Source organism: Phacochoerus africanus, chromosome 13 (genome assembly GCF_016906955.1).
Source record: "Phacochoerus africanus isolate WHEZ1 chromosome 13, ROS_Pafr_v1, whole genome shotgun sequence".
Lineage (NCBI taxonomy): Eukaryota > Metazoa > Chordata > Mammalia > Artiodactyla > Suidae > Phacochoerus > Phacochoerus africanus.
In genome coordinates, this window is record NC_062556.1 from 2,433,897 (window position 1) to 2,443,668 (window position 9,772).

At 50.2% G+C, this 9,772-nt stretch overlaps 1 long non-coding RNA gene across 1 annotated transcript; it reads right to left on the reverse strand.

Moving 5' to 3' along the window:
* Positions 1–3,771: 3,771 nt before the first annotated feature.
* LOC125113499 (uncharacterized) lies at positions 3,772–6,304 on the reverse strand. Its single transcript, XR_007131477.1, has 3 exons — positions 5,673–6,304; positions 5,320–5,442; positions 3,772–4,414 (listed from the first exon to the last, which is right to left on the reverse strand). It is a non-coding gene; the product is annotated as an uncharacterized LOC125113499 (long non-coding RNA).
* Positions 6,305–9,772: the final 3,468 nt, after the last annotated feature.

Below are 9,772 nucleotides of genomic sequence, written 5' to 3' on the forward strand. Positions count from 1 at the left end.
TGGATGGAAGGAACGCCAGGCAGCACCGCCTCTCTCCTAGGAGACAAAATCAGCCCGGCCTCGAGGAGGCCCTCTTCCTCTCCCGGACCTCCCCAGCCACAGGCTGCAGTCGCTTTGGCCCCAAGGGGTCCACTGGGATAAAGTCTCACAGAGGCACAAGCTGCAGAGGTCGTGACAAGTCCCCTTGACCCAGAGGCTTGAGGGGAGAGAACATGCGCAAATTCGATCTGAGCCTGAGGCTAGAGGGGAGAGAACATGCGCAAATTCAATCTGAGCCTGGGGAGATGTCACCGCCCCAAGGACGTCCAGAAACAGCAGGAGGAAGAGCTGCCACCAGGCAAGAGCTGCCACCAGGCAAGAGCGTGGGGCTTGAGGTCTTACCAAGCAGCCAAAGGCCCGGAGCGTAGAGACATGGGGGTAAATATTAACTGACTTTATTTATACTCACGAGCCCCTGAAACCTAGCGGGTGTGGAACAACTGCTAAGCCACTCGTTCCTGCTTTGGACCCTGTCTCTGTGCCTCTGGTTGGGTTATTGCCCCGAGTGAGATCCATGGCTCCGAGCCTGGACCCACTTCTGTCCCTTCTCAGAAGCCAGGGCTGGAAAGTCAGGATGGAAAACAATACAGAAAAAGAATATATACATATTTATGACTGAGTCACTCTGCTCTACAGCAGAAGTGGGCCCAACGCAGTAAATCAACTCCACTTTACTAATAATTAAGTAAATAGATGATGAAATGAATTCGTATCAAAAAAAAAAAAAGAAGCAGAGGGGAGTTCCCGTCATGGCTCAGTGGGTAATGAATCCGACTAGGAACCATGAGGTTGCAGGTTTGATCCCTGGCCTCGCTCAATGGGTTAAGGATCTGGCGTTGCCATGAGCTGTGGTGTAGGTCAGACACGGCTTGGATCTGGCATTGCTATGGCTGTGGCATAGGCTGGCAGCTACAGCTCTGACTCACCCCCTAGCCTGGGAACCTCCACATGCCGAGGGTGCGGCCCTAGAAAAGACACAAAGACAAAAAAAAAAGAAGAAGAGGAAGTCAAGGCTGGCTGGCTTTCCCCGCCCTCCCCAGCCCACCTGCTCTTCCCGGTCTAGGCTTAGTTTTCCTGCACTTGGACTCGGCTTATCTGCTGCTCTGCTCAAGACTGGTCTCCTGCTCTCTCTGAATCGTTGTTACTCCTAATATGGGAGCGATACTAAAACATAAATATGTGGTCTTTGCCTCCAGGACCTGGCATGAAGCTCCTAAGACTCTCGGAATTGCCCTTGTGATGCGAGCCTTTCGTATGCTAATGAGGTAACTGGAGGCAGGGCCCCCAGATGGCCTCAGGACTGGGGGGGGGGGGGCAGGGGGATGTTGGCTGCCAAAGGAACCAACCACGTGATGGAAGGGTGGCACCTTCAGCCCCATCTCCAGGGAGGGCAGGACGGCTAGAGATTGGATTCAACGACCAAGGGCCAATGACTTAATTAATCACGCCAACGAAATGGAACTTCGAAGGGAATAATATGTGTGTATGTGCGTACGTGTGTATGTATTTATTTATTCATTCATCCATTCTTTTTACCACGGCACCTGTAGCATATGGAAGTTCCCAGGCCCGGGGTCAAATTAGAGCTGCAGGTGCCAGCCTATCTGCAGTTCACAGCAACGAGGGATGCTTAACCCACTGATCAAGGCCAGGGACCCAACCCACATCCTCCAAAAGACTGGGGGGTTCTTAACCAGCTGAGCCACAGTGGGAACTCCCTGTGTTGTATTCTTGATAATAAACTGTAATTGTAAACAAAGAGCTTTCTGCGTTCTGAGTCGGTCTGGTGAATGATTGAGCCTGAAGGAGGCGGTCACGGGAGTCCCTGACTCTGCGGTGGGTGTGGCCTGCGGATCCTGTTCGCCCCTGAGGCGGAGGCAGCCCCGCAGGATGGAGCCTCTAACCTGCGGGGTCTGTGCTCACTCTGGGTCGTCAGCATCAGAACTGATCTGAGTCGCAGGGCACCCAGGTGATACTGGAGGATTCGGGAATCCATGGCTGTGGGAAGGATGACTCAACACCCACCCTCACCAGGCTGCTGATATTCCTGTGAAATGCACCCGGCCCTCTGACTGCCTGATGGTCAGGATGTCCTCACAGCCCTGAAGAGACGGACCCGTGAGCCACCACAGAGGCGGCAGGTAAGTGCCACCCCCGCCAGAACTGCCGTCGTCTCCCACCTGGACTCTGACGGCACACAGTGGTCCCCGCCTCGACCGCTGCCTTCTGCGCAGCTGGCGGGATCCCTTCCCAGCAGCGACCAGACCACGCCGGTCCTTCAAACCCCTCGGCGGGTCCCCCATCCGCTTCAGAGCCTCCTCCTCTGCCCCGATGCTGACGCCCCGGCCCTCGGCCCTTCCCACAGCACGCCCCCCTCCTTGTTCTTGGACCGGGCCAGGCAGCACCCGCCCCGGGGGATGTGCGTGGGCTCCCCATCTGGAACATTCTTCCCCTAAATAGCTCATGATTAATTCCCTCACCCGCTTCAAATGGCACCCTCTCCGGGAGGTCTGCCCTGCCCGTCCTACGTAAGACTGACCCACGTCCTACGAAGCCCTGTCACAGGCCCGCCTCCCTTTCCTTGGCCACCGTTGCGTCCGTTCCTTTGTACGAAGGGCCGCATAACTTAATGATGTGTTAGCTTTATGGTGTATTTTCTGTCTTCCCTGGTTGAATGGGAAATTCTCAAGAGTCCGTATCTACGTCCATTTCAGCCTCCTAAGAGCCTGGTGTAATAAATGCTCAACACGCGTCAGCTGAGTGAGTGACTCTGTGAACCGTGGTTTGTCTGGGGGATCCTATATCCGAAAGGGCTGCACTGCGGCCCCCGGTTAGAGGTACACTCCCCTCGCCGCACAGACCCCGGAGGAAGGCAGGAGAGGCCGGGCCGGTCGTGTCTGGACTTGAACCCAGCCAGGGTGCTTCCTTGACCAAACGTTAGAAGGCGCCTCTGAACCCTCTCTCAGGCCTTGTCCTCAGGCTCTGTCTTTGACCTGCGGAGCCCAGTTTCAGCAAAGACACCCTCTGCCAGTTTAACAAGAATCTCCTCACCCTAGACATCCGATTAACCTCCATCTAATCAAAGTCCTACTCCCTGACCCCCAGTACGTGGTCACCCTGGCCTGTCTGCAGCAAGAATCCCCTACCCTTGATGGCTCCTCTTATTAATCCACCGACCCTCTCACTCTGCTCATGGGCTACGCATCCCCAGCGGTCAGCTTCTAGAGGTAAGGCTAGACCTCTCGCCCCACTGCAGTGGTCCTAACACCTGCTGCAGTGGCCCTAAATAAAATCCCCTCTACCACTGCAGCCAGTGTCAGGCTAATTCTTTCTTTAACCCACCCTCGGAGGGTTTTCTCATCTGTCAAATCAGACGCTAAGACAGGGGTCGCCTAGACACTGCCACCGGCCTGCATCACACTGTACCTGGAACAGTTTCCTTGGCATCCATCCTAGGGGGAGGTTGCCTCAAGTCTGGTGCACCTGCCACATCCTGGAACCTGCTCTTTTTGCACCGATCCAAACGGACACTCCAGAGTTTTCCAGAAGCCACGGAAGGAACCAGGCCCAAAGTGGCCTTCAACAACGGAGAATGTCTCCGCATTCAGCTTCAATGCCCAGACGGTAGAGTCACTAATACATCTGCTTTTATTTTATTTTAACACATTTTATACTGCCCATCACACAGATATTCCGACTTCTTCCCCCCCCCCCCCCGCCCCCGCCCGAGAACTTACATAGAGCCAGTGCCCCCGGAAGGCGCTGCATGTTAATGCAGTGGCTCTGAGCAAGCCCTGCCAACCACACACGCCCCTGAGACCTCGGGACCCAGCACCCAGAGATCAAGAAGTCCACCTTGGATCAGCTTTACTTTAAGGAAAAAGAAGAAGAAGAAGAAGAAGAAGTCCACCTTGGATCCTTTAGCTTTAAAAATTATCACCTTGTCCTCGTTCAAAAAGATCAGGTAGTTGAGTGTCACACAGGTATGGTCTTCATAAGACAGGTTTCCAATGTGTCTTCATCAAGTGTGTTTATGAGATGGTATTAAGTCAATGCTTTGCTTCTCAACTCATTCACTCTAGTCTATGTATTCATCAAATGCTGCTGTATCCAATCCCTGGCATTTTAGCTTTAAGTAAATCATGAGTTCTGAGGCAATTCTAAAGGACCCAAAGCCTAGAGGAGGTACGTCCTGCAAAGATACTCTCAACGTTAACTGACGCTTTGTTCTCCCTATAAACAGACTTTATCGCCTAGTGACTGCAACAAACCTCCAGCCTGTTGTGTTTTCCAGCACCTGAGAGATGCTTCAAATCAGTCCCCGTTGTTGAAAATGTGTAATTGTCAGCATTCATGACTCGATGTCACCGCTGCCCTTTAGAACAAATTCATAAATGAAATAATTTCTAATGAGCCAATCAGCCAACAGACAAGTTGTAGGAAAATGAGTTCACCTTAAACTTGAAAGAAACATGTCCCTTCAACACTAAAGGGAAAGCACTATATGAAAGAGTTTAGAAAGTTTAAAAAAAAAAAAAACCCACAGAAATACTGTGATATACCAAGAACGGGGCTACTTCAGTGTAGCTGGTTCTCTCAAGCTGAAACTACTGAACATCAGTAATGGCGACAAAAATTCATCGAGACGACTCCTTATACTACTAGAAATACCAAATAATCAAATACGCCAATTCATCAACAAAAATCAAATCCTTTAACAGTCTCAATACCTGTGCAATTCACATATTTAAGCAACAACCAGGCACAACATTAAGCCTGATTGGTTAAGAGTCCAATTCTGTTGGAAAAAAAAGTTACACTGACTTCCCCCCATCTGGTGAATAAAAAAATTTGAACGGTAAAGAGAAAAACACATACTGGTTTTTTTGTTTTGTTTTTTTTTTTCAAAGTTTCAAATCTGGAAAGCCAAATTTAAAAAGTCGTTTCATCTGTTGACATTCTTGGTTAGATGCCGTGAAGCCTGACCTGGTCTCTACGGCCCCAAGTGTTAAATTATTGAACGCACTGTTGGGACACAGCAGTCAAAAATCAGTGAGAGAGTATTTTGCGATATGCGTAAGAAAAAAGCAGCGCTACAGAGAACTATGCGGGGTCGTTATCCATGCTCACCAATGCTCTATTTGGCATAAACCCTCACGCTTGTGCAATATGTTCCTATGAAGCAGCCACTCGATTTGAGGAGAGAGCAAATGTTACCTTTGACCCTCGGAGTGTATAAGGGAGAAGTTCAGTGCTCTCTCGAATCCTCTGTCAACGTACCTGACGCCACTCCAAGCATCTCACAGGTGTGAGTTAATAGCTTCCCAAGCATCACGGGCCAGTGAAAGGCGCCAGTGTATACATTTTACGACGGAGGAAAAGAGGATACATCTGGTCCACGGTCTGTTCCCAGCGCCACATCAGGAAACGAAATCCAGAACCACGGGGAGAAATGTAAGGACGGATGCCCACCCACCGCCTTTCGCACCACTGCCCTCAGCCCCAACACCCGCAGGCGAGAGTCACCTCTCACCTCCAGGGAGCGTCCCCTGGTTTCTGCCCACACACGCGTCACGTGGGAAAAGCCACTACGGTCCCTTCCCCATGCAGCGGCGACCCGTCAGCTCGCTTACCTCTTTTCCTGGGTCTCCATGGTCCCGTGGCCTGCAACGTCCGTCTGGGAAGACCATGAAATCTTGTTCTTTCTTCCCGGTCGGGCCCTGGGCTTCCTTTCAGCGCGTCGGCCCGTTGGGCTCTGCCTGCCCAGGGGAGAGGCTGAGCCCCCTCAGTGTCCGCTCATCGGCCGGTGGTGGCGGCGGCGTCCAGAAGCATCGCTGAGTCCTCCTGTGCCTGTGTCCCTTCGCGCGAGCCTCCAGTCTCGAAACAGCACCTTCTTGGGCTTGGCCTCTGCCCCAATAACCCACAGATGGTCTCAAGGAAAAATGGTATCGAGTAGCTGATGGGTCTGGGCTCTTCCCCAAAGCGAAGATGAGCTGTTTTCAGCTGAGGCGCTCCCGTGTTTCTTTCGGAAGGTGGCGGACCCCGTGGCCGGTCTCGGGCTGCGTGTGCCTCACCCTCGTCTCAGCAGACGCGCAGGGCTCCTGGGTGGGCATCTCTCTTCTGGCGCTGGGGACACCTGCATCCTGGCATCACTTTTGAGACCCTGAAAGAAAGATCAAGGAAGGGTCAGAGAAGGCAGAGGGGGAAAGGAGTCAACGTCAATGCACTGGAAATGCAGATTCCCACGGAAGCCGGGCAGGGTTCTGAGCTCCAGGGACTTTCTAATTATAAACTGCTGGCTGCACCTCAGCCCTGCCAAGTAGCGTGGCACTTAGCCCTCCGCTCGCCACGGCAGACGCACATCATAAGCACACAGGGCCGTCGCTATAAATAAAAGCACATCAACCGAATTTCGTCTCATGTCCTCATGCCCTCTGCATTTCTCCTCATTCCTCCAGCTCCCTGGCTTCTGCCCAGTGAAATACGCATTCCTAGCAATACCCCTAGGTCCAAACCAATGACTACACATTATCAAAAAGACCTCTATGGTAACAAAAGAAGAGTCTTTATTTTTCCAGTAGCACATTTAATAACTTTTGGTACCTGCAACAGTCTGATATTTTAAGAAATTAGAAGAAAAATGACCAACTTTGTCAACAATGCTAAGTCGGGGGGGGGCATGAATTTTCCGCCACTCCTACAAACATCGTGGTTACAAATTCTTTACACTTTTCCAGGTGCCCTCTCTTAGACATTACCACAGCTGTGGCACGGGTCACAGCTCTGGCTCAGATCCAGTCCCTGGCCTGGGAACTTCCATACGACACGAGTACAGCCGAAAAAGAAAAGCAAATTAAAATTTAAGAATTAATATCAAGGAATCATAACAGCAAGTGAATAGGAGGCTTTTGTAGGATAATGAATTTTAAAATGTGGACTCTTGAGTTTGAAAGGTTTAGATTAAGTAAGGTTATGTAAACTCATGGAGGATTAGGCTACATTTCTGTGTCTGTAAAACAAGAGACCTGCAGTGAGTGTTCTAACCGATCAACTCCTCTAAAATTCTACGATTCTAGGAGTTCCCATCATGGCTCAGCAGTTAGTGAACCCGACTAGCATTCATGAGGATGCGGGTTCAATCCCTGGCCTCGCTCAGTGGGTTAAGGATTCGGCATTGCCGTGAGCTGTGGTGTAGGTCACAGACGTGGCTTGGATCCTGTGTTCCTGCAGCTGTGGTATAGGCTGGCAGCTATAGCCCTGACTGGACCCCGAGCCTGGGAATCTCCATATTGCCTTGGGTGTGGCACCCAAAATAAAATAAAATTCTATGATTCTAAACAAGCGTGTGTGCTTTTAACTCATCAACAGTTCTGAGGGCAGGAATTAATCCAAACACGTCAGTCAGTCTATTTATTTATTTATTTATCTATCTATTTATTTATTTATTTATCTACTGTCTTTTTGCCTTTTCTAGGGCTGCTCCTGCGGCATATGGAGGTTCCCAGGCTAGGGGTCGAATCGGAGCTGTAGCCACTGGCCTACACCACAGCTCACGGCAACGCCTGATCCTTAACCCACTGAGCAAGGTCAGGGATCGAACCCGCAACCTCACAGTTCCTAGCAGGATTCGTTAACCACTACGCCATGACGGGAACTCTAAAAACATGTCTTTTAAATACAAAAAAAAAAAAAGTCCATGAAAATGTCATCTTAAAGATAACCATGAGTGAGTTTCCCTGCTGGTGCAGCACATTAAGGATCCGGCTCAGATGCTGCTGTGGCACAGATGTGATCCCAGGCCCAGGAACTTCCACATATCACCAGTGTGGCCAAGAAAAAAAAAAAAAAAAAAGGCACCCATCAAATATGAGCATATATTGAACAGATGCAAGCTCTCTGTGAACGTTCGCAGTAAAGCATGAGCCTCCCAGGGAAAAATGTGGGATTGGTTCTCCTTGGAGCAGGACTGTCCGGGTGAGCCGCTCGGGAAGCCTCTGTGGGACTGTAGAGGGAAGTGGATTCCGGATCGCAGTGGATCACTGCACATCTGTGCTCACCAACCCCACTGGACGAGCGCCCGTCTCCAATTCCAGCTCGTTGATGCCTTTTAAAATATGTATTCTGTCATTGGGCTATGCATGAACTTTCCACCACCTGGCTTGTTTGATAAATTTGCTACACAGCAGAGAGCCCTGTGGCAAACTATTGTAACGTTCCTCCAGGTAGATAAGGATACAGTCACTACAAACGACCATCTGTGGATGGTTTCTCCTAAATAACTCTGAGCCCCATGAACGAGCACCGTACAAACTGACTCCGTCACTTCCAGCAGGACACGATGACCTTGGCCAGCATATTATTAAGGCCAAGACACGGTCCTTCTCCTGCCCTCCGCGGGGCTGTCCGTCTAAAAATCTTGTCAGGACGGAGGTGCTTTACAGAAGTGCCCTGGATGGACCCATGCAGGGCCCCAAGGATCACGGTGTCCCGTCTCACAGCCCGTGACCTCTGCTAGCAATCCAGTCTCACGTCCCCTGCTTTACGAACACCTCACCCACCATTTAGAATCCCCAAAGCACTACTCTTCCTTTTTTGGACCCTGGATCGTGTGTATTCTTATGTCTCCCCAGGACCTGTCCCGGCCTCTGATGATTCAGACATCACCCTCTGTGGCGGGAGGACTGCATATGCCATCAACATGCAAGTGGAGGACAGAAGGCAGGGTGTCGCCTGGAATGTGAGTTTCCCAACGATACTCACAAATGATAGTCATCTCATGAGGTTCCTTTTTTTCTTTTTTTTTTTCTTTTTAGGGACGTACCTGTGGCATATGGAGATTCCCAGGCCAGGGGTCAGAGCTACAGCTGCTGGCCTACCCCACGGCTCACATAAACACCGGACCCTTAACCCACTGAGCGAGGCCAGGGATCGAATCTGCAACCTCATGGTTCCTAGTCGGATTTGCTTCTGCTGCGCCACGACGGGAACGCCATCTCTCATAATATTTCTCATGTTTGAGAGGCAACACACCACTGTGGGGAGGTTTGGCCTATTGTGTATCACCTGTTTGAATATTTCCTTAATTTTTTTTTTCTTAAAGTGACTCTCAACTTAAATAAGCATATTATAAAGGGAAATTTTCCATCCACAATATAAATAGAAACCCAACATCATGTTGCACAAATAGAGGGTGGACCTAAAAATAAATAAAATGAGTAGAAAGGAGTCATTAAATTCTGGTTGAAAACAAGCACCCACAAAAAACACTAAGTCTTTGACTTGCTCTTTCTTTATGTCATAAATGGGGATGAGTAAAGTTAGAGGACATTTATTCAATAATTTCACTCAGGAAGAAGAAAGGTTGAAAATTAAGTATCCATTTCAAGAACTGAGTAAAAAGATTATGAGGGAGTTTCCATTGTGGCTCCATGGTAACAAGCCCGATTAGTATCCATGAGGATTCGAGGTGGATCCCTGGCCTCGCTCAGTGGGTTAGGGATCCAGCGTTGCCAAGAGCTGTGGTATAGGTCACAGATGCAGCTCGGGTCCTGCAGTGATTGCTGTGGCTGTGGTGCAGGCCGGCAGCTGCAGCTCTGATTGGACCCCTAGCCTGGGAACCTCCATATACCAAGGGTGTGGCCCTAAAAAGACAAACAAAGAAGCAAAAAACAGTAAAAGCTGAGAAGCAGATCCCAGCACTGATGGAAACCCGGCAGAGGCCAACGGCATCTGC